Genomic DNA, 26077 nt, shown 5'->3' with positions numbered 1-26077 from the left:
TCTTCATCATGCAAGCGGTCAGACAAGTGAAAATTACGATCAGTAATAAAAACTTTAAGCGCGTCTCTCAATTTAAAGAAATGTGTCAATACTTTGCCCCTTAATAACCAGCGCACTTCTCTATGTTGCAAAAGCGTTACATGGTCACTACCCATATCATTGCAAAATGCAGAAAATACACAAGAGTTCAGGGGCCTTGCTTTAACAAAGTTAACAATTTTCACTGTAGTGTCCAAAACGTCTTTCAAGGTGTCAGGCATTCCCTTGGCAGCAAGAGCCTCTCGGTGGATGCTGCAGTGTACGCAAGTGGCATCGGGAGCAACTGTTTTCACTCACGTTACCACTCCACTATGTCTCCCTGTCATGGCTTTTGCCCCATCAGTACAGATACCAACATATCTTGACCACCAAAGTCCATTTGATGTCACAAAGCTGTCCAGTACTTAAAAAAATGTATTGACCCCCCCATAGATGTAATGGACATATACCAGGAGCTGTGCCAGGCCCGCCACATCTGTTGACTCATCCAGCTGTAACGCATGGAATTCACTGGCTTGTATGCGAAGCTGTAATTGTTTCAAAACATCTCTTGCCATGTCACTGATACGGCGCGAAACAGTATTGTTTGATTAAGGCATTGCTGTAACGGTCGTCGTATGTAATGGACCAAGGCGCAGCGGGTTGATTGCTCATTTTAACTTTTATTTGAACACTGAAAAACAAAACAAAACAAGAAAACGAAGGAACGAACGAAGGAACGAACGAAGGAACGAACGAAGGAACGAACGAAGGAACGAACGAAGGAACGAACGAAGGAATGAAGGAAGGAACGAAGGAAGGAACGAAGGAAGGAGCGAAGGAAGGAAGGAAGGAACGAACGAAGGAACGAACAGTAATGCAGAATACACACAGCTATGCAAAAACAACTTCCCACAAAACCCATTACAAAAACACCCCTCTATATAGGACCGCAGTAGCTCTTCGGCTGCATCAGATTCACAACTGTCAGTATCCATGCTAGCTGGTCTAACAATAAATGTACAATTACTGATGCTAGCATTGGATGTGCTCGTGGAAGCAGAACAACTTGTGTCATTGGGATAATCGCACAATCTCGCCCATACGCACGCACAGTCCAGTGCGAGTTATTCCAGCCCCTCGCAGATGCCGTGCTAGAGTGGGCATCCAGCCTGGTAGGAGGATGCCTGCACAGCGTGTCTGGTCACCGGTGCACCTCCTAGGACCAGGCTACCCTACGCCCGCTCTACGCACGGCAACCAGCAGGCCCCAGCACAGCCCAATTCGCCGTGTGCTAGCACCCCGCTTGTACAGGACTACTAGTTCCATCCAGCCAGGACGGGTTGTGCAGGAGGTGAGATCAAGACCGCCTGTGCGCCTCCATGGCCCGGTGTTTCCAGTTCCTGTCTCTCGTGCGGACCCGGATGTGCGAAACCCCAGTCTGGTACGTCCAGTACCAGCACCACGCACCAGACTTCCAGTGCGTCAACCCAGTCCGACTCGGCCTGTTCCCGATCCCCGCACTAGCCCTGAGGTGCGTGTTCCCAGGCTGATACCTCCAGTACCAGCACCACGCATCAGGCTTCCAGTGCGTCAACCCAGTCCGACTCGGCCTGTTCCCGCTCCCCGCACTAGCCCTGAGGTGCGTGTCCCCAGACTGGCACATCCAGTACCAGTACCACGCATCAGGCTTCCAGTGCGTCAGCCCAGCCTCAAGAGTTCGGCAATAGTGTGCAGTCCAGAGTATCCGGCAACAGTATGCAGTCCAGAGTATCCGGCAACAGTGTGCAGTCCAGAGTATCCGGCAACGGTGTGCAGTCCAGAGTATCCGGCAACAGTGTGCAGTCCAGAGTATCCGGCAACAGTGTGCAGTCCAGAATATCCTGCAATGGTGTGCAGTCCAGAGTATCCGGCAACGGTGTGCAGTCCAGAGTATCCGGCAACGGTGTGCAGTCCAGAGTATCCGGCAACGGTGTGCAGTCCAGAGTATCCGGCAACAGTGTCTAGTCCAGAACCGAGGGAGACTGCCTGTGATCCAGAACCAAGGGAGTCTGCCTGCGACCCGGAACCGAGGGAGTCTGCCTGCGACCCGGAAACGAGCGAGTCTGCCTGCGACCCGGAAACGAGCGAGTCTGCCTGTGACCCGGAACCGAGGGGGTCTGCCTGCGACCCGGAACCAAAGGGATCTGCCTGTGACCCGGAACCAAAGGGGTCTGCCTGGGACCCGGAACTGGGTGAGTCTGCCTGGGACCCGGAACCGGGTGAGTCTGCCTGTGACCCGGAACCGGGTGAGTCTGCCTGTGACCCGGAACCGGGTGAGTCTGCCTATGACCCGGAACCGGGTGAGTCTGTCTATGACCCGGAACCAAGGAAGTCAATCAGCGACCCAGAACCGGGTGAGTCTGCCTATGACCCGGAACCAAAGGAGTCTATCAGCAACCCGGAACTAAGTAAGTCAGTTGAAGATCCGGAACTAAAAATGATTAACTATGTATTTAATGAGTCTGCCTACAGTGTGAAAAGGAAGAGGTCTGCCTACGATCCGGAACAAGGGGAGTCTGCCTACGGCCCGAAACTAATCAAGTCTGTCTGCATTCTGGAGGACAGTAGGCCGGAGCCAGAACCACCTCCTGTATAGGTGGGTTGGGGGGGGGGGGGTGTAGCACAAGTGCCGTCGGTGACTGCAGCCACCCTCCCTTCCCTCCCTTTAGTTTAGGGGGATTTTTTGTTGTTGTTGTTGTTTTTTTATATATATTATTTATGAGGTGCATCCGGGGTCTGCACCTTTAGGGGGGGGGGGGGTACTGTCACGTCCTGACCAGTATAAAGGTCATTTGTTATTGTAGTTTGGTCAGGACGTGGCAGAGGGTATTTGTTTTAGGTGGTTCGGGGTGGTGGTTTATTTAGTAGGGCGTTTGATTTATTATTTCCGGGTTTTGGTTTTGGTTTATGTTCTATGTTTTGTACTTCTATGTTCTTTCGGGGTTGGTGTATTTCTATGAGTAGGTTAATGGGGGGTTGGACTCTCAATTGGAGGCAGGTGCTTTCTCATTGCCTCTGATTGAGAGTCCTATATATGAGTCATTGTTTGGGTTAGTGTTTGTGGGAGATTGTTTCTTGTTTTGCCTGTGTGAGCCTTACAAGACTGTTTTGTTGTTCGTGAGTTCTTCGTTGTTTGTTATTTTGGTGTTCACTTTATTTAAAAATAAATCAAGATGAGCATCCACATTCCTGCTGCGTTTTGGTCCTCCATTCCAGACGACAACCGTTACATAATCTCCACCCGGCACAGCCAGAAGAGGTCTGGCCACACCTCAGAGCCTGGTTCCTCTCTAGAGTTTTTCCTAGCCACCGTGTTTCTACATCTGCATTGCTTGCTGTTTGGTGTTTTAGGCTGGGTTTCTGTGTAGCACTTGGTGACATCTGCTGATTTAAAAAGGGCTTTACAAATAAATTTGATTGATTAGTTTTGATATTGTGATCCACAAGACTGTGGAGTAGTTACAAGCCTGTCCATGAAGGGTGCGATAAGAAACCCCAGATGTTTACCATAGCATACCAACTAAAGGTGAAGTCTGTAACTGCTTTCCCCTGTAACCTTTCTCTTGGTTTCTTCACACATGTTGTATATGTGTCCCATACTCTACAACAAACCATTTAGATATTTTTAGAGGTAAATAGTTAAAGAAAATAGATTAATGTATTCAACATGTAATGATGTGAAGCTGAATGAAACTCTAGACTTTAACCTGGAAACCCAGTTCCCCAGTTACAGCTTTGAAACTCCTCCCATCTCTGGTCAGTGGTAATAAATAATGCAAATAAATCTAAAGTTATTTGTCACATGCGCCGAATACAACAGTGAAGTGCTTACTTACAAGCCCTTAACCAACAACAAGGTTTTAAGAAAATACACACAAAAAAATAAATATAATGTATATAAAAATATATTAATAAATAAGTAAAACAAATAATTTACAAAAAGAAAATCAAGTGAAAAAAGTAAAACAAATAATGACTAAAATAAACAATAGACAAACAAACAATATACACACACACAAACAAGCCACACAACACACACACACACAAACACCATCACTCACACAAACAACACACACATAATACAGTACATGAACAATAGACCTGATACACATCACATACTGTATACAGACAAATTGAAATACAACACAATAACAAACATATATATGTAGACAGTAGCTAACTAAATGTATTACTCATAACAGAACCATCTGAGGTGTGGTGTGTGTGTGTGTGTGTGTGTGTGTGTGTGTGTGTGTGTGTGTGTGTGTGTGTGTGTGTGTGTGGGTGGGTGTGTGTGTGTGAGAGAGAGAGAGAGAAGTGAGGGGTGGCTGGAGATGTCCATTTCCATTGTGCCCCAACAGAGATAAGCTGGCTTGGCTTGCCACCTGACAACTGAGCAAAGGTTTGAGGGAAGTCCTACACTTACGTATCGATCTATTTTTACATTTCTCAAGAATATTTCTCTGCTTTTCTGTGTACGGTGAAGTGGTGTGATCTAAGCAGACTGTCATCATTTAGGAAGTAGAGGGGTTTGTTAGAAGGACTGTAGTTGTAGAGAAAATCACTTGTCTGTGGGGACAGAATGGAGCACCCCTTGCTCTGTTTGCTACTATGTAAGTACTGAGTTAGTGTGTTTGTTTAGGAACACTAATTATCTCATTTACTAAGAATTTAGAAAAAAGGAATAACACATTAATCGAAATGAAGACAGTTTCATGCTTTAGCTTTGTTTATTTTAGCCCTTATTGGGAAAATATTAGTAAATGGCACTCAAAGGAAATATCAGCAAATATGGTGTAGATATGAAGAAAGAAAGTGACCACCCTACATTGATGTTGCATCACTGTGAGAACCTGAGCTTGTATAGCCGATGCCATGCAGACCTGGTTAGTGTGATGGTGTGCATTTAACCAGCTCATCACTCAGGAACTAAAGAGTGGTGCTAACTCAATGGTTGCAAAATGTGCTGTCAATGACAATGAATATAAAATGCAAAATTTGTTGGATGTGTTGTTGTATCAAGTTGTGATTATTGTAAATGGTTGAGGGTTCCTTCGCTACAGTTATAGTAAACTGTGTTAAGAGATTAACGAGTGGTGTTTTGGTGTTTTTGGTCTCTCTGTGTGCAGAACATAGGAAGTCAGCGGCCATTTAAAGCTGCAGTCCGTAATTCAAACTCCCACAAAATGGCCACCCTGACACTTTTTGTTGTATATGGCTGAGGGATGGGGCTAAGGAAATTCATTAATCTACATTGTTTATAATAATTGTCATAAAATAACCATATATTTTGGTATATGGTGGGATAAGACAGTTTTGAGGGAATAAAAATTTATACTCTTCGAGAATAAATGCCTAAGATTAATTTAAAAGTTAAAAAATGTGTGTAGAAATCATAGATTGCACCTTTAAAATAAAGCACAGGATCGATTTGGTAATCAGTAACATGCATATGGCGTGGTGTTATTTATTTCAAGCTAATATTGGAGCAATGTGACTTTCTTTGTTGTAGTGCTGAGTACACACATCTACTCTGGACACTCTGAAGATGATGGTAAATATTTGAACACTTGATCAAGCCTCCATCTCTTAATGCTTCATCAAATGTTTTATTTGTAATTTTTAAAGCTTCTTTTGACAAGACATATTTTGTGTTTTGAGTGTCGCAAAAAAACAATTGTATCATGCTGGTTATATTTTGTGCAGGAAGGGCAAAGGCTGTTATGACCATATACCCCACATCCTCCCAGGTATTCAGTGGAGAGTCTGTCACTCTCAGATGTAACATACAGAGGGGAGAAGTCACTGACTGGGAATACAAATGGCGCAAGGAATATGTAGAGAGGAGAGGAGACCCAGTCTATGGGAGAGGAGAGGAGACCCAGTCTATGACACATTCTACAGTGAACCTCAGTTTTTCTGGTCAGGAGGTAACTAACTGCATTGAAACTGCATTTAATCATATTTAAATCACCATCATGTGTATATATAACTACTGTATACCTTTGACTATGTCACTCTTTGTTTCAGATCCGCAACCTTCAGTGTCTCTCAAAATAAGACCTAACAGAACTCAACACTTTACATCAAAGTCTCTCTCACTAAGCTGTGAGGAGAAGAGGCACTCTACTGGATGGAGGCTGAAGAGATACAGAGAGAAAGCAGTGGAGTCAGAGTGTGGCTCTAACTGGGGATCAATAGCAGGGTACACATGTACCATCAGGTCCACACGTAAAAAGGACAGTGGAGTGTACTGGTGTGAGTCTGGATCAGGAGAGTACAGTAATGCTGTCAACATCACAGTGGATGGTACGTCTGTTGTACAACATCCATTAACCTTTTTTACATTACAATGTATGACAATGATGTCCAATTCTGCACTCCAGATTTACAGTTTTATTGATATGTTATGTTACACAGTTGGCCCTCTGATCTTGGAGAGCCCTCCCTATCCCGTACCTGAGGGAGACTCTGTGACTCTGAGCTGTTCAAATAGATATCAGGAAACAAACCCGGACCCCAAGGTTGGTTTCTACAAATATGGAGTACTCATCAGGAATGAGACCACAGGAGAGATGACCATCCCTGCAGTATCCAAGTCAGATGAAGGCTTCTATAAGTGTAAATCTAATGAAGGAGAGTCACCAGAGAGCTGGGTGACAGTGAGAGGTGAGAAAACGTTCAGGGTCACATGACCTTTTCAAAATATCAAATCAAATCAAAGTTTATTTGTCACGTGCGCCGAATTCAACAGGTGTAGTAGACCTTACAGTGAAATGCTTACTTCTAGGCTTTAACCAATAGTGCGAAAAAAGGTATGTGTGTGTGTGTGTGTGTATGTGTGTGTGTAGGTAAGTAAAGAAATAAAACAACAGTAAAAAGACATTTGAAAATATGAGTTGCAAGGCTATATACAGACACCGGTTAGTCAGGCTGATTGAGGTAGTATGTACATGTAGGTATGGTTAAAGTGACTATGCATATATGATGAACAGAGAGTATCAGTAGTGTAAAAAGAGGTGAGACACAATGCATGAGGGTAATATCTGTGGTTATCAGTCATTTGTAGTGTTAAAAAGCATTCTGTAGGTTTGGAGTTGCAAGCTCAGGCTGGTCATCTGATCTCAAGTCAGTTGTCAAATATATGTTCACTTTGTCCACTACTTTATTTATTTTCTACAACTACCTCAGAACCTGATAGTGATTTGCTGTTCTCTCTCCAGGTGTAACTCCTGGACCCTCTACATTTGTCCTAGTAGGAGTGGTTGTGGGCCTGGTTGTTGCTGGTGTTCTACTGGCCATTCTCCTGGTACTGCTGTGTCGATATAAAAAAGCCGAAGGTGAGACTTTTATCAATTCTCATTCAACTTTTTGGTTCATGTTTTGGAGAAAGACGTCAAATTACAAAAGTTTAAAACATTAACGACTTGATACAGTTTAATATTATACATTTCTCATTACAGGTTCCTGTTGCAACAGAATACTCTGGTGAGTACACCTGTCATTCAACTACGTTGCTTATCATACAGTCAAATATAATCTGTGTTTCATGAGTATCTCTCTCCCTGTAGGCCCCACCAGCCCCAGAGGACCAACTTGGACCCCCAACAGGACTAAAGATCTACCCAGGGCCAGGCTCCTGATGTTGGGTATAATAATCTGCAGCATGGTCAGTCTCTCATCCCAGACCACTGTCACTCTCCCCTCTCTGTAACTTCACATACTGACTCTTCACCATTCACTTTACATACATGTTACTGTACTCTATGTCCCTTATCAAGCTGAGGAAAACCAACCTATTAATCTTTCTCTCTCTTCTTTGACCAACAGGTGGCGCTAACATCTATGATACAATCACTCCCTCAGACAATGGTACTGGGAAAGGGAAAGGGGGATACCTAGTCAGTTGTACAACTGAATGCCTTCAAATGAAATGTGTCTTCCGCATTTAATCTAACCCCTCCGTTTCAGAGAGGTGCGGTTGGGCTGCCTTAATCGACATCCATGTCTTCGGCGCCTGGGGAACAGTGGGTTAACTGCTTTGCTCAGTTGCAGAACGGCAGATTTTTACCTTGTCTACTCAAGGTTTCGATCCAGCATCCGTTTGGTTACTGGCCCAGCAACCTTTTGGTTACTAACCACTAGGCTACCTGTATGTTAAATTTAGCATGAAAACAGTATAGAGTTGTTGTTGCTGTTGTTCTTCATATGTTTAATATTACTAGCATACTAACATTAAGTAGAGATATTAGTGTATTACCTGTATATTTCAGATGCTGGTGCTGCTACTGCTGGATCAAGTGATGTGATGTACGCACAGATTCAACTCAAAAAGTTGGACAAGAAAAAGAAAAGTAATTCTCAACTATCACATAAACGAATACAAATTGTGCCGGTGTTTTTTTCCTCATCAAATTTGATAAAAACGTACAAATTCTCTCCTCCTAAGAAATGACAGCTGATCCAAAAGAAAATCCAGTCTATTCTGAGGTCAAGACAGGGAAGACCACAGGTGAAACCCATTCTACAGGTTGGCAGTCAGTGAAATCTAAATGTGTGTTTTTGGAGTTTCAAAAAAGATGCAGAATAAGCTAATTCCTTAATTTGTTGACTGGAAATGTACATTTTCAGCAGCAACTGGACCTGTTGATGTGACCTATGCTGAGGTTGACTTTAAAGAAACAGCAACCCCATCTGAGGCAGATTCAGTCTATTCTCAAGTGAAGCCAGGTACAGCCCCAGGTTAGACTAATAGCCATATGCTATTAATACTTAATATGATACTAATATGGAACTAATGCTCTGATATCAAAGTATAATGTATCTATTTAAAGTATGTCTCTTTGACTGCATGTCCTAAACAACTTTGTGTGGTGATATGTTGCAGATACTTGAGGGATGGAGGGAAAGAGGGTTGGAGGGATGGAAGGATGGAAGGAAAGACCATCAGAGGAGCAGAAGGAACCCGGAACATGGATTTTGTACGCTCAACACACACAAGCAAACACACACATGCACAAACACATACGCAATAACACCTTGTACATTAAGGAGTTCTTATTTTATTGTATTTAAGCATGGTTTTACAGTGTTTCACTGTAAAAGCTTCTCTTTTTTTACTATATGGTGCAATGATGATGCATATTATCTGCAGCTACAGCAATTGTATCTGCTTTCTATTGAGTTTTATTGTTGATTTATTCAGATGATAGAATAACATATTTGTATATGAATTTCCCAAAAAGTATTATTCACGTTTTCTTCTAACGGCCTGTACTTTTACAATATCTTTGCATTGTGCTTCTTTAATAAACCATTTTTTATCCACCGGATGGCATGAGTGCTTTCTTACAGTAAATGGATATTGTCATCGTCATCAACTTTTCCATACAACCTAATTTGATCAAAACATCTTTCAGCCTAGTATAGATCTCAGGCTCCACAATGTGTGAGTTAAAGGGCGATCTGGTATTTCTGCATCCATTTTTGGACTTAATTATATCTACCCATTGAGTCTTGAAGAATATAACATAAAATGTGTAAGTTGCTCTGGATAAGAGTGTCTGCTAAATGACGTAAATGTAAATGTAAATGCCCCTTGAGCAAAGTTCAAATGTCGTACCCCATCAGCTGAAGCCCCACTGAGATTTTCAGAATGACTTTTTGGGGAAGAGTGTGCCTGAAAAGAACAGTTCTTCTCAGTTTTATGATGTCATATACTCTGCAGGAGTTCTGAGGATCTAGTAACCTACGAATGAATGACTACCAATTCTCACATATTGCCTCCTCATCCTACAGACAGGTCACGACGAATAATGAAATTAGTGATGTATGACTGACTGCTTTTTTGAGTGTCCCTGCATGGTCTGGAAGGTCACTGTTCCAGTTATGGGGTTTCTGTGTCTATGTGTTTATGTCTATGTGGTCAGACAGACAGCCGGCAGCCAGCCAGGTCATTGTCACTGCTCCTGAGAAACAGTCACAGGAAGTGACATCACCACAAGATGTTACCTTAAACGTAGAAGGGGGGCCTCTGTCAGTAACCTGGGACAAACCACCTTCCGAAAAAGTTGTCAGGTGTTTCATGTCCCTCAGTCACACTGACCTATGAGCAGGCAGAAGAAGTCATGCAAACACTTCTGCAGGCATATGAAGCCAAGATGAAACTGCACAGACACTGTTATGACATTTTTGCTCTCACTCTCTCTCTCTCTAACCCCCCCCCACACACTCTCTCCCCCCTCGCTCTTTGTCCTTCTTTCTCTCTGTCTCTGTCTCTCTATCAATCTCCCTACTTTCTCTTTCTCTGCAACATTGAGTGGTCTGCTTATAAAGTAACAAAGCTACCGGTATCTGTGAAACACCATGACCATTAACCACACAACCAGCAGCAGCTAGGAAACACATGCTCCTAAACCACCACCATCAGACTGATCAACAGAGTGACAGACCCCAAACCCACACACGTCTCATTGTCTAACGAGTGTGAAGGGTTATTTTCAGAGAGCAACTATAGAATGTGACTTCCTTTTCAGCTAACATTCAGGAATTGTATATAGAACAGCAGCCCTCATCAAAAGGAAGTCTCTGCTCCTTCTCCTCTTTCTTCTCTGTGTGTTTTGGTTAGTCAACCGCTAGCTATCAGTGACAGTGATAGATAAGGACATACAGCCAGAGGAAACAGTCAACACCTTAAAGAGATGTCTGGTGGTCCCTTCTCCTGCTTCTCCAAACAGGGAATACTACTTCTCCTACTCTCTAACCTCCACTATGGTAAGTTTTGTAACTACTTTTATTTATTTGAACATTTTAAACACAATAAAACCGCAACGAGGATGACACAAACAGGTTAAAAAACGTATCCCCATTGTGGTCCTCTTGAAAAAAAAAAAATACACAAGGTAACATGAAAACACAATATATCTCAAATATGTCTCATTAATAGGGAGGAAACCGTAAAAGCATTGAAACAATTATTCTTTCTTGCACAGTTTCTTAAGGTTAATCATAAAACTCCCTAGCTTATTCATGGTTTTAATATGGTTTGGTACACCATTCCACTGCACCAGTGTTAAGTAAATAGCTTCTTCCAGCCATGCTCCTATTGTAACGACGAGGCTGGAGTCGAGAAGCAGGTACGGGGAGTTGAACATTTAATTAACAGACATGAAACAAGACAGGCACAGCGTCAGCACACGGGAAAACAAGGACATGACAATCAATGCTGCAGCAGGGAATAGAGCGGGGAACCAGACAGATATAGGGGAGGTAATGACATAAATGATTGAGTCCAGCTGAGTCCAATAATCGCTGGATGAGGTTGAGTAATGATGGTGGCAGGAGTGCGTAATGCTGGGGAGAGGGAGCAGGCGTGACACCTATAGATCAGCGGTCTCATATTGGCAACACTGGCTCTGGTGTGATGGCTATGAGAGTCTCTAATGAAATTAAAATAACCAGACAGGTAATTGGGGGGTGGTCATGTATCACTTTAAAAACTATCAACAGTTTAATCTGCTCCACCATCAGATCAGCTGGAAGCCAGTTCAGTTCCCTGAAATGATTAGGACCAACGTGCGTCTCTATGGCTGAGCTTGAGTATAATTCTCATTAGTTTGTTTTGGGCCGTTTGAAGTTTGTCCTTCAGATTTGTTGTTATGTCACTGAAGCATGAGATACAAACACAGTCATAGTGGCACTGTATCAGAGATGTTGCCAGGGTCCTCATAGTCTCTCTATCCAGGAACTTGGCTACCCTTCCCAGGAACTTTGTCCTGGAGAGAACATTCCCAATGGCCTTCAGAGCCACAAGTTCGCATGTCATGTGTTGGTCTAGTTCACATCCCAATGTATGAAACAGTGAAGTTTTCCTTCATCGCCACACCATTAAACTTGACTGAGAAGTTGGAGAGTTTTTCACTTTGTGTTTGGAACCAAACAGGACCCATTCTGTCTTGCCTAAATGGATAACCACATACTGACTTTAGTCAGTTGGCTGCTTAGGGTCTTTTCAACGGTCTCCTAATTCTAATGTGAAAACAAGAGGTTAGAATCATCCCCAAACAGGATCTATTGCATGTGCTTGCTTGCATGATAAAGTAATGAAAACCGTCAGCTTTCTCTAACGTCATTGTTGGTCTTTACATGGTGTGTGTTGACTGTAGAATGCCTAGTCATCAGTGATTGGTTGGATATTTAGAATCTTTTTCTTTTTTACTGTTTGCTAACACCTACATAATACCTATATTCAGGAACATATCATGATGTATTTATTCTGCAGTTTTGAGTGAGTGCCAATGGTGTGGTTGGATCAGCAGCTGTTGCAGTACTTCTAGAACCCAACAGATCTTAAGACCTTGTGCCTAATGGCTGTCACTCATTAAACTTAATGCGATATGGGACTGTATCAAATTACTGTTTCTATTACATAATATGATACATTGCCAGAAAAGGATAACTGCAGTTAAGTCTTTAATACATCAATGAACTGTAACTTTATTTTTTTCTTAATTCATTGACATTTTTTGGTGTAAGGGTTTATAAAACATTACTTCAGACTGATATGTAATTATAATGTTGCCCATGCAGTATATGATGCATTTCTGGTGAATAATTACACAGTAAACACATTGGTATTTGTTCTTGTGAGCTGAGGAGAGGTTATCAGACCCACCTCCACTTCTCTTTTCCTGTCATCTCATCCTGTTCTACTGAATGTGGGGGAGGAGGGGACTTTAATGAAGTCAAAAATGACCCACACACTCAGATACGTAAAGATATAAGGTTAAAATATGTAAAGTGCCACATACAGCATAAATGAAACCTGGAAATGTGCTATATAAATCCAATCCATTATAATCTATTATTGATTAGGTAGGACTTTGCATTGCAGTTTATTATTGTGTAATTATTCATGTAGACACACTGTAACAAGTATTAGAGTGTAACAATGAGTAATTACAACACTTGCTACATCGTACTTATATGAATAATTACACAGTAATAAGATCATTGTAATATAGTGTGCAACCATTGATTGATGTCAGAATAACGTGTGTCTTTGTGTGTTTCAGGTGTAGGTGTTCCTCTGATCATCAACAAGAGAGTGGGGGACTCCGTGGAGCTGCTGGCAGGCTTAGAGAGGGGATATTTCAAATCCTTGGTGTGGAAGTATATGGGAAAAGATATTGCAGAATTCATCTCAGAAGTTGTATATTCACCTGGATCCCAGTTTGAGGGGAGACTAAAGATGATCACCAAAAACTTCAGTTTAACAGTCAGAGAACTGACACTGCAAGACTCAGGGGATTTTCTACTTACAGGAGAAGGGGACAAAGGTCAGATTGACAGTAAGACCATCACTCTGAAGGTCCACAGTTGGCTGTTATCACCATTTTTGCATCCTATTTTGACATCATTCTTATTTATATCCATAACCATGGCTGATGATCTTTACACTATAACACAGGTATTGTGGTATTATACTGACCTTACTCACCATGCTTTGTTAAATATCCATCACATTTTCAAGTCGTCTATCTCCTGGTGGTATGGCTATGGTAGGGTTCATTTATGGTAGGGTGGCAGGTAGCCTAGTGGTTAGAGTGTTGGACTAGTAACCGAAAGGTTGCAAGATTGAATCCCTGCGCTGACAAGGTAAAAATCTGAGAGCAGCCCAATCCAGAAATCTGGCAGTGGCTTCTGATTAAATAAAATTTTCACAGAACTGCTTGTTGGAATTACAATGAGGCTCTCCTGTTCAGATATCGGTAAGTGGACTGGAGGCAGGGCATGAAAGGGATAACGAATCCAGCTGTTTGTGTTATCTGTTTCAGGAAAGTACCTGCGTAATTGCGCACCCAAGTCACTCAGGTGCTTCGCTATATCACATTTGGCATTGTCCGTAAGCTTGAGTTTATTTGCACACAAAAAATCATACAATGATGAAAAGACCTGTGTATTGTCCTTGTTAATGCAGACAGAGAGGAGCTCCAACTTCTTAATCATAGGCTCAATTTTGTCCAGCACATTGAACATTTTTGCGGAGAGTCCCTGTAATCCTAGATTCAGATCATTCAGGCGAGAAAAATCATCACCCAGATAGGCCAGTCGTGTGAGAAACTCATCATCATGCAAGCGTTCAGACAAGTGAAAACTATGGTCAGTAAAGAAAACTTTAAGCTTGTCTCTCAATTTAAAAAAACGGGTCAATACTTTGCCCCTTGATAACTACCGCACTTCTATATGTTGTAAAAGCGTTACAAGTGGCGTCGGGAGCAACTGCTTGCACGCGTGTTACCACTCCACTATTGTCTCCCTGTCATGGATTTTGCCCCATCAGTACAGACACCAACACGTCTTGACCACCAAAGTCCATTTGATGTCACAAAGCTGTCCATTACTTTAAAAATATCCTCTCCTGTTGTCCTGGTTTCCAGTGGTTTGCAGAAGAGGATGTCTTCCTTAATTGACCATCCATCAACGTAACGGACATATACCAGGAGCTGTGCCAGGCCCGCCACGTTTGTTGACTCATCCAGCTGTAACGCATAGAATTCACTGGCTTGTATGCAAAGCAGTAATTGTTTCAAAGCATCTCTTGCCGTGTCACTGATGCGTCATGAAACAGTATTGTTTGATGAAGTCATTGTCTGTAAAGATTTTTGGGCCTTTTCCCCCAGCATTGTCCCAGCCATATCCGCAGCAGCAGGCAGAATTAAGTGCTCCACAATAGTATGGGGCTTGCTTGTCCTAGGCATTCGGTAGCTCAACATATAAGACGCTTCTAGATTGTGCGGCTATGGAACCCTGACCTGTTCACTACTTTGTCCCGGACCTGCTGTTTTTGACTCTCTCTCTACCGAACATGCTGTCTCTACCTCTGAGTGCTCGGCTATGAAAAGCCAACTGACATTTACTCCTGAGGTGCTGACATGTTGCACCCTCTACAACCACTGTCATTATTATTTGACCCTGCTGGTCATCTATGAACGTTTGAACATCTTGAAGAACAATCTGGCTTTAATGGCCATGTACTCATAAAATCTCCACCCGGCACAGCCAGAAGAGGACTGGCCTCCCCTCAGAGCCTGGTTCCTCTGTATAGTTTTTCCTAGTCATGTGCTTCTTCATCTGCATTGCTTGCTGTTTGGTGTTTTAGGCTGGGTTTCTGTATAGCACTTTGTGACATCTGCTGATGTATAAAGGGCTTTATAAATACATTTGATTGATTGATTGATTAGTTTCGATATTGTGATCCACAAGAATGTGGAGTAGTTACAGGCCTGTCCCTGAAGGGGGCGATAAGAAACCCCAGATGTTTACCATAGGATACCAACTAAAGGTGAAGTCTGTAACTGCTTTCCCCTGTAACCTTTCTCTCCCCATGTTGGTTTATTCACACATGTTGTACATGTGTCCCACATTCTACACTCTACACTTTACTTACAAGCCCTTAACCAACAATGCAGTTTTTAGAAAATACCGCCCAAAAAGTAAAAAAATCATGTATATAAAAATAAATAAGTAAATAAGTCAAAAAATAATTTACAAAAAGAAAAGCAAGTGAAAAAAGTAAAACATTATGAAAATAATAAATGATAGACAAACACAAACAATATATACACACACACACAATACAGTACATGAACAATAGCCCTGATACACGTCACATAAACAGACACATTTAAATACAACCATAAACAACACAATAACAAACATATCTATGTAGACAGTAGCTAAACGTATTACTCATTACAGAACCATCTGAGGTTGTGTGTGTGTGTGTGTGTGTGTGTGTGTGTGTGTGTGTGTGTGTGAGTGAGTGAGTGAGTGAGTGAGTGAGTGAGTGAGTGAGTGAGTGAGTGAGTGAGTGAGTGAGTGAGTGAGTGAGTGAGAAGTGCCTGGAGATGTCCATTTCCATTGTGAGGTTAGCTGGCTTGGCTTGCCACCTTACAACTGAGCAAAGGTTTGAGGGAAGGCGTACACTATCTATCTATTTTTACAATTCTCTAGAATATTTCTCTGCTTTTCTGTGTACGGTGAAGAGGTGTGATCTAAGCATGATGTGGTGGGATCTAAGCAGACTGTCATCATATAGGAAGTAGAGGGGTTTGTCAGAAGGACTGTAGTTGTAGAGAAAGTCACTTGTCTGTGGGGAAAGAATGGAGCACCCCTTGCTCTGTTTGCTACTATGTAAGTACTGAGTTGATTTGATTTTATTTTATTTGGATCTCTTTTAGTCCCCATTTGGACTAATCTTCCAAGAGTCCTTAAATATTAAAATACAATTTATATACGAACACATTTTCACATATAACACACTATTACAAACATACATAATATACTAACGTAATAAAAATAAATAATCAATCTAAAAAATATGAATTCTTCATCTACTGTAATCCCACAACATTTCTGTGTATTATATTTAAATTGTTTTAAAATAATGTTTAAATGTATATATTGAAAGGTTTCTGGTTTGCTCAGTTAATTTATTCAATTTCTTTATTGCTCTAAATCGAAATGTTCTTTTGCCTATTTCTCTTTTCTGTCTGGATAACGCATAGATGGTGGACAATCTATTCCTAGTATTTACGGAATGTCTGTCTCTTACCAACTGATTGCCGTTGTGAATTGTACTTGGCCGTTTTAAATGATGTATATTATGAAATAAAATAAGCATGTTTTTTTCAATTATCTTGTCGATTGATGACCAACCAAGAACATTGCGTATGACTGCAACAGAAAAACCATATCTCCACCGTAAAACAATCCTTGCTGCTTTGTTCTGTGCAATCTGCAGCCTCCTAACTTCACTTGATGATGCATTTCCCCAGACCACAGAACAGTAGTTCACTTGACTCTCAATTAAAGCTTGTGTTATTTGCTTAAGAATTTTTCCTGGTAAATATTTAGCTATCCTTCTGATTATGCATGCTGTTTTAATAATTTTTTTACATAGATTAGTTATTTGAGATGACCATGATAAGCAGTTGTCTAGCTGCACTCCTAATAGTTTGGTTTCTGCCACTTCTTCAATTTGTACTCCTCCCATACTTAATTGTATCCCATGCTGTTTTGGCCTTTTCCTAGTGGAACAGACCAACATAACTTTGGTTTTCTTGGTGTTTAAAACAAGTTTATTCTGGCAAACCCACTCCCTAATATTCTCCAAATCTACTTGTAAAGCTTGCTGTACCTGTTGAACCGATTGTCCTGCTGCATAAATTGTAGTATCATCTGCAAATACAGTAGCTTGAGTTTCAGCTAGGGCATAGGAAAGGTCGTTGGTATATATTAAATAAAGAAGTGGCCCAAGGCAGCTGCCCTGCGGTATTCCACAGTTTAAAGCATGAGGGGAAGAAAATGAACCATTGATATAGGTGGACTGTTTCCTGTCAGTTAGATATGACTGTACCCAATTCAATGCTACCCCCTTAAAACCATAATGCATTAATTTTGTCAAAATTATCTCATGATCCACTAAATCAAATGCTGCACTGAAATCTAAAAATAGTACCCCCACAAACTTGCCATTATCCATAGCATTGAGCCACTGGTCAGTCATGTCAACCAATGCAGTGGTAGTGGAATGATTTTTGCGATAAACATGCTGATTGGCTGTAATCAGATCATTATTTTCCATGTACTCCCATATTTGTCTACTCACAATACCCTCCAATATCTTACTGAGTGTAGGGAGTAGACTAATTGGTCGACTATTGGCAGGTGTAGCGGGTTCTTTGCAGTCTTTTGGAATAGGACAAAGTTTAGCATGCTTCCATACATTTGCAAACATCAGTTAGTGTGTTTGTTTATGAACGCTAATTACCTCATTTACTAAGAATTTAAGGGAAAAGGGAATAAGACAGAAATCGAAATGAAGACAGTTTCATGCTTTAGCTTTGTTTCTGGTGTTTTAGCACTTATTGAGAAAATATGAGTAAATGTCACTCAAAGGAAATTGCAGCAAATATGGTGTAGAAAGTGACCACCCTACATTGATGTTGCATCACTGTGAGAACCTGAGCTTGTATAGCCGATGCCATGCAGACCTGGTTAGTTTGGTGGTCTGCATTTAACCAGGTCATTACTCAGGAACTAAAGAGTGGTGCTAAGTCAGTGGTTGCAAAATGTGCTTTCAATGACAATGAATATAAAATGCAAAGTTTGTTGGATGTGTTGTAGTATCAAGAAGTGATTATTGTAAATGGTTGAGGGTTCCTTCACTACAGTTATAGTAAACTGTGTTAAGAGATTAATGAGTGGTGTTTTGGTGTTTTTGGTCTCTGTACACTCTCTGTGTGCAGAACATGGGAAGTCAGCGGCCATTTAAAGCTGCAGTCCGTAATTCAAACTGCCACAAAATGGCCACCCTGACACTTGTTGCGGTATATGGCTGAGGGAAGGGGCTAAGGAAATTCATTCATCTACATTGTTTACAGTAATTGTCATAAAATAACCATATTTTTTGGTTTATGATGGGATGAGACAGTTTTGAGGCAATTAAAAGTTATACTCTTCAAGAATAAATGCCTGTGATTAATTTAATGATAACAAATGTGTTTAGAAATCATAGCTGGCACCTTTAAAATAAAGTACAGGATGGATTTGGTCATCAGTAACATGAATATGGCGTGGTGTTATTTAGTTCTATCTAATATTGGAGCAATGTGACTTTCTTTGTTGTAGTGCTGAGTACACACATCTACTCTGGACACTCTGAAGATGATGATGGTAGATATTTGTACACTTGATCAAGCCTTCATCTCTTAATGCTTCATCAAATGTTTTATTTGTCATTTTTAAAGCTGCTTTTGGATAGACATATTTTGTGTTTTGAGTGTCTCAAAATAACATGTGTAAAGTAATTGTTTCATGCTGGTTTTATTTTTTGCAGGACAGGCAAAGGCTGTTATGACCATACACCCCAAAACCTCCCAGATATTCAGTGGAGAGTCTGTCACTTTCAGATGTAACATACAGAGGGGAGAAGTCACTGACTGGGAATACACATGGCGCAAGGATGATGTAGACTCAATCAGTAGGAAGCATGAATATGAGATGAGTGAGGTTAAGATTTCAGCCAATGGTGTCTACAGGTGTCTGGGTACACATATCGATAATGGGACGTATTCTCAGTGGAGTGATGCAGTCAGACTGACAGTGACAGGTAAGTCATGTTATCTCTCATTCACATCACTGCCTCCTTGTCCATCACCACTTGTCCATAACCACTTGTCCATAACCACTTGACATTAGGCCCATTTTAAGGACGCTATTTTGTCATTTTAAAAAGGTCTGTCTACTATTGCAGTTGAGATTCTTACTTTAATTAATTCTCCTTTCATGTAATAATTGAAGAAATATGGTGTATGGTACTAAGATCATACTTTTAACTGATTGATGACAAACTGTTTCCACAGCTCTGCCTACAGCCTCAGTGAAGATGGTCACTACCCAGGAGATACTGTATTCCGGAGACACAGTCAAGCTGCGGTGTGACATATCAAACTACAGAGACTGGACGTACCGCTGGTTAATAAATAAAGAACGGCTTTCCAGTCAAACCAGTGAAACAACTACTATCTCTCTCTCTGACCAGGCTGGTCAGTACCAGTGTCAGGGGACAAGGACAAAACAGCCCCAAAATTCATATCTCAGCTCATCTCTCCACATTAGTGTCACTGGTGAGCTCGCTATTAACCTTCAATCACTGTCTTGACTTTCTGAATTTTAAGCCAATGAGGGAAAATCTAAATATACTCTATAGACTGTAAATTTTAACTGAATGAAGTCAACATACCCCTATTTAAAATAAACTTTAATAAAAACTAAACAGCAACAGCTAAATTATTATAAATGACCAAGCATGAATCCAGATGTTTTGATGTTCTGCTCTCTGTTTTCTTAGCTCTTCCTGATACTTCACTGACAGTGAATCCAAACCCTGCATACACTGGAGAGACAGTAACTCTGACGTGTTCAGTGGGGTCTGACAGTGGTTGGAGCTATACATGGTACAAAGACAACACTAAGAAAGTAGTGACCTTGTTTGGCAGACACACTACAACAGGAGCCACCTTCACCATCAGTAGAGCTGCTGAGTCTGACCAGGGTCTCTACTGGTGTCAGGGAGAGATCCAGTCCAGATCCATATCATCAATCATCAGTGATCCTGTCACTATCACTGTGAAAGGTGAGTAATTGTGACTGTGTGTGTGTGCGTGTGTGTGCGTGTGTGCGTGTGTGTGTGTGTGTGTGTTGATGGTTAAACATGTGTTATGCTCTTCCCTCCAGGTTCTGTTGTCTCCATCTTTCTGCTGCCCAGACTGCTGTGTAGTCTGCTGGTGGTGTCTCCCTTTCTACTGGTGTCTATCGTGCTGATGGTGAAGTGCTGCAGGGCTCGAGGTGACCTCTTTTTTTCAGTGTGTATCGACAATCAACTTATCCAGCTTGATATTCTCCTTCTTTATGTCATGCTCTTATATCACTCAAATGGTTCATGTCAAATGTAAATAGAAAAGTGCCCATGGTCAGCTATTTTTGTTAAACGTGTTCTATGGAAATGTTCTCCCCTCAAAAAAGGCAAACTAACCTTTTTATTACTTTTGATGGATTACATTTTAGTGCTGAGCAGTTGAAAGAGCAGTTGAATCAGTTTCACTCCAATGCTACTCTCTGTCCGTTATTTTCCCATAGGCCTGTGTTCAACAGCCAAATCTCTTCAATACGAGTTACGATCTGATGATGTCATTGAACAGACTGAATCATCCATGTGATCATTACAGTAAGAACTGTAAACTGAACAACCATTTTGTGATTTTTATGTTTTTGCCATTGCCTTTACATTGATTTATGACTGTGTTTACTGAGTCAAATATCACTGAATGGAATTTTACAAATACTAAATATTATGATTTAGCAAGTTGCCGTTTTCAGCTTTTGGGGGCTTGTAAGCTTGGCTTTGTTTTAGTTAATTGTTGTTCATTTTCTTGAAATATTCCACTTACCCCTCTTTGACTTCAGTTTGTTGATTAAACAATAGTGTAGTGCCTGTTTTGTTTAAAAGCTGAATTTGCATTTTTTTTTATTTTGTGTTTTACATAATGTCAAGCTTTTTATATACATTTTCATAATAAAAAAAAAAAACTAAAGGTGGGTTTATACTTGGTTGGCCGACCTGCTAATACAACTTTAACAGTTAAGTTGGCACATTTATTATTTGTTTTAATTAAATTAACGCTTATTTTTTTTATATACATTGTACATCATTTTCACTTCTATGTCTCTATGTTTTTTGTAAAATGTATTTTTACAGTAATTATAGGAGCCAGATTAGTATTCCAATATGGAACTTGAATGAAGAGGGTGTTTGTTGTCTTACATCAGATAGCGCAATGATTCCGCACGACGATGATCGCATAAGAGTGACGCAAACCAACGTAAGACAATGGAGGGTGTGTTGTATTTTGGATTTTAAATGTTGTATTAAATCTCATATGTCAAACAAAAAGTGATGATTCCCTACATCATTGTATTCCTTTTAAAATATTGCTGTCAGTCTTCTGTAAAGCACATCCAGACTTGACTTCTACTGATTGGAACCCATTGTGAAGTGGTCCATGTCTGTACTAATATGATAACTATACATTTACATTTTAGTCATTTAGCAGACGCTGTTATCCAGAGCAACTTACAGTAGTGAATTCATACATTTCATACATTTTTTCTCTCTACTGGTCCCCCATTGGAATCGAACCTGCAGACCTGGCATTGCAAACACCATGCTAGACTAACTGAGCCACACGGGACCATAGAGAGAGGAAGGAATAAGAGGGCAGACTCAGTAGACTGAGGGGTTATGTTGTCGCTATGGACCAATGACTATATTAGTTTCTATATTGTGATCCACAAGAACGTAGAGTAGTTACAGGCCTGTCCTGAAGGGGGCGATTAGAAACCCCAGATGTTTACCTTGTTTCTTCACACGGTGTCTCACAGTCTACAACAAACCACTTAGATATGTTCAGAGGTAAATAGTTTAAAAATGGATTAATGTATTCAACATGTAATGATGTGAAGCAAAATTAAACTCTAAACTTTAACCTGGAAATCCAGTTCCCCAGTTACAACTTTCAAACTCCCCCCGTCTCTGGTCAGTGGTAAAACATTCCGCACAGCTGCCTCTGATGAACACTACCATTCAAAAGTGTTGGGGTTACTTAGAAATGTCCTTGTTTTTGAAAGAAAAGCACATTTTTCAGACATTGTTAATGTTGTAAATTACTATTGTTGTGTGTGTGTGTGTGTGTGTGTGTGTGTGTGCGGACATCACTGTATATGTATTCTGATAGATCTTGGTAAGTCAGACAGTTCAGACTGCATACTGTATGTTCAGAAATGACAACTTTTGATATGTTCATTTTGTGATAAATACTGATCCACATTATTTTACTTTCTAAGGTATGTGATAAAATTGTGCAAATGTTCATTCAGTTAGTTGTCTGTGTTGTGTCTGTCCAGACTGACTTGTGCCTGTTCTGACCATCCAACCCAGCTGGCCACAGACATTCAGTGGAGAGACTGTCGCTCTCAGATATGACATACAGGAGAGAAGAGATTGAGCATTATTTTTAATAACAGTGGGATGTTGGTCGTCTCCAATACAGAGCCTGAGTACAGAATCAGTCCTGCAAAGAACGGTCTATATACCTGTGAAGGTCTTCAGAAAAGAAATGGCTTAAAACACTCCCAGACAAGTAATGCTATACAATTGACCATGTTAGGTAAGTCTGTTTTTATGGGATTGAAAGAGAAAGACAGAAGGAATGAGGTCAAATAGCAGACAGTGAGATCAATGATGGAACAAAACTATAGTTAGATTTTGGGGTAATGTACTATCCCATAATAACAAAATGGGTAAACATTTTAAAGACTGAACATTTGATTTGTGTCATTTTCTTCATAACAGATAAACCCCAAGCTGCCCTAATTGTCTCTCCTCAGTGGCTGAACCCTGGAGACTGAGTTACTCTGAGCTGTGGGGTTAAAGAGTCATCTACAGGCTGGAGGTTCTTCTGGTACCAAACTGTTCCCTACACAGCTGGGTTACTCTCCCTATCAGGCAGGTCCTACTCTGTAGAGCCTCTATCTGGCAATGGTACTAGTGAAGACTCCTACACTCTGATCCCTGCTGGTCCAAGTCACACAGGAGGATATGTGTGTAGAGCTGGGAGAGGAGACCCAGTCTATGACACACTCTACAGTGAACCTCAGTTTTTCTGGTCAGTAGGTAACTAACTGCATTGAAACTGCATTTAATCATATTTAAATCACCATCATGTGTATATATAACTACTGTATACCTTTGACTATGTCACTCTTTGTTTCAGATCCGCAAACTTCAGTGTCTCTCAAAATAAGACCTAACAGAACTCAACACTTTACATCAAAGTCTCTCTCACTAAGCTGTGAGGAGAAGAGTAACTCTACTGGATGGAGACTGAAGAGATACAGAGAGAAAGCAGTGGAGTCAGAGTGTGGCTCTAACTGGGGATCAATAGCAGGGTCCACATGTACCATCAGGTCAACACGTAAAAAGGACAGTGGAGTGTACTGGTGTGAGTCTGGATCAGGAGAGTACAGTAATGCTGTCAACATCACAGTGGCTGGTACGTCTGTTGTACAACATTCATTAACCTTTTTTACATTACAATGTATGATAATGATGTTCAATTCTGTACTCCAGATTTACAGTTTTATTGATATGTTATGTTACACAGATGGCCCTCTGATCCTGCAGAGCCCTCCCTACCCCATAACTGAGGGAGACTCTGTGACTCTACACTGTACATATAGATATCAGCAAACAAACCCGATCCCCAAGGTTGATTTCTACAAAGATGGAGTACTCATCAGGAATGCGACCACAGGAGAGATGACCATCCCTGTAGTATCCAAGTCAGATGAAGGCTTCTATAAGTGTAAATCTAATGAAGGAGAATCACCAGAGAGCTGGGGGACAGTGAGAGGTGAGAAAATGGTCATGATCACATGACCTTTTCATAATATCAAATCAAATCAAAGTTTATTTGTCACGTGCGCCCTGAATACAACAGGTGTAGTAGACCTTACAGTGAAATGCTTACTTACAGGCTCTAACCAATAGGGCGAAAAAAAGGTATGTGTGTGTGAAGGTAAGTAAAGAAATAAAACAACAGTAAAAAGACATTTGAAAATAAGAGTTGCAAGGCTTTATACAGACACCGGTTAGTCAGGCTTATTGAGGTAGTATGTACATGTAGGTATGGTTAAAGTGACTATGCATATATGATGAACAGAGAGTAGCAGTAGTGTAAAAAGAGGGGTTGGCGGGTGGTGGGACACAATGCATGAGGATAATATCTGTGGTTATCAGTCATTTGTAGTGTGTTGCTGGTGTTCTACTGGCCATTCTCCTGGCACTGCTGTGTCGATATAAAAACACCAAAGGTGAGACTTTTATAAATTCTCATTAAACTTTTTGTTCATGTTTAGGAGAAAGACGTCTAATTACAAAAGTTTAAAACAGTAACGACTTGATACAGTATAATAGTATCCATTTCTCATTACAGATTCCTGTTGCAACAGAATATTCTCGTGAGTACACCTGTCATTAAACTATGTTCCTTTTCATACTGTAAAATACTATCAGTGTTTCATGACTCTCTCTCTCCCTGTAGGCCCAACCAGCCCCAGAGGACCAACCTGGACCCGCAACAGGACCAAGAATCTACCCAGGGCCAGGCTCCTGATAATCTGCAGCGTGGTCAGTCTCTCATCCCAGACCACTGTTACTCTCCTCTCTCTGTAACTACACATACTGACTTTTCACCATTCACTTTACCATACTCTATGTCTCTAGGCAAGCTGAGGGAAAACCAACCAATTAATCTTTCTCTCTCTTCGACCAACAGGTGGCACTAACATCTATGATACAATCACACCCTCAGACAGTAATGACAATGGTACTGGGAAAGGGGGATACCTAGTCAGTTGTACAACTGAATGCCTTCAAATGAAATGTGTCTTCCACATTAAACCAACCCCTCTGAATCAGAGAGGTGCAGGGGGGCTGCCTTAATCAACATCCACATCTTCGGCGTCTGGGGAACAGTGGGTTAACAGCCTTGCTCAGGGGCAGAACGACTGATTTTTACCTTGTCAGCTCGGGGATTCGATCCAGCAACCTTTGGGTTACTGGACCAGCAACCTAACCACTAGGCTACCTGTATGTTAAATTTAGCATGAATACAGTATAGAGGTGTTGTTGCTGTTGTTCTTCATATGTTTAACATGACTAGCATACTAATATTAAGTAGAGATATTAGTGTATTACCTGCATATTTCAGATGCTGGTGCTGCTACTGCTGGACCAAGTGATGTGTCGTACCCCATAGAGCGGGGAACCAGACAGATATAGGGTAGGTAATGACAGAGGTGATTGAGTCCTGCTGAGTCCAATAATGCGAGTGGCGGGGGAATGGCAGGTTGCGTAATGATGGTGGCAGGAGTGCGTAATGCTGGGGAGCCTGGCGCCTTCGTGCTCCAGGGAGGGGGAGCGGGAGCAGGCGTGATACCTATAGAGCATTGGTCTCATATTGGCAACACTGGCTCTGGTGTGATGCAGAGGTGGGACCAAGTCATTGTTTTACAAGTCACAAGTAAGTCTCAACTCTTAGCACTCAAGTCCCCAGTCAAGTCCCAAGTCAAGACAGGCTAGTACGAGTCAAGTCTCAAGTCCTAAACTTTGAGTATCGAGTCCTAAACAATTCATAATGTGCTCTTCACCAAATGTATTACCATTTCATATTTTTAACAAGAGTAATAGTTAATATATTACATTTACGCAAATCATGAATGCTTTTAAAAATATCTATATATTTATTACATTCCGAATAAACGTTATATTTCCATGGAAATACATGGGTAGCCATGAGAAAGACCCCCCCCCCAATAGTGATCGACTGTCGAA

General features: G+C 41.2%; 2 long non-coding RNA genes and 1 pseudogene across 2 annotated transcripts; all 3 read left to right on the top strand.

Moving 5' to 3' along the window:
- The first annotated feature begins 6643 nt into the window (after positions 1 to 6643).
- Positions 6644 to 7549, top strand: LOC115198502 (uncharacterized). Its single transcript, XR_003879240.1, has 3 exons — positions 6644 to 6729; positions 7284 to 7400; positions 7524 to 7549. It is a non-coding gene; the product is annotated as an uncharacterized LOC115198502 (long non-coding RNA).
- A 652-nt stretch (positions 7550 to 8201) lies between these two features.
- Positions 8202 to 8732, top strand: LOC115198496 (uncharacterized). The gene is made up of 3 exons (XR_003879235.1): positions 8202 to 8414; positions 8510 to 8572; positions 8692 to 8732. It is a non-coding gene; the product is annotated as an uncharacterized LOC115198496 (long non-coding RNA).
- Positions 8733 to 13309: 4577 nt separating this feature from the next.
- LOC115199252 (sialoadhesin-like) lies at positions 13310 to 25502 on the top strand (annotated as a pseudogene).
- Positions 25503 to 26077: the final 575 nt, after the last annotated feature.

This window comes from Salmo trutta, chromosome 8, assembly GCF_901001165.1.
Source record: "Salmo trutta chromosome 8, fSalTru1.1, whole genome shotgun sequence".
Lineage (NCBI taxonomy): Eukaryota > Metazoa > Chordata > Actinopteri > Salmoniformes > Salmonidae > Salmo > Salmo trutta.
Note: the sequence above shows the minus strand (reverse complement) of the source record. Positions and strands in the feature narration are given on the sequence as shown.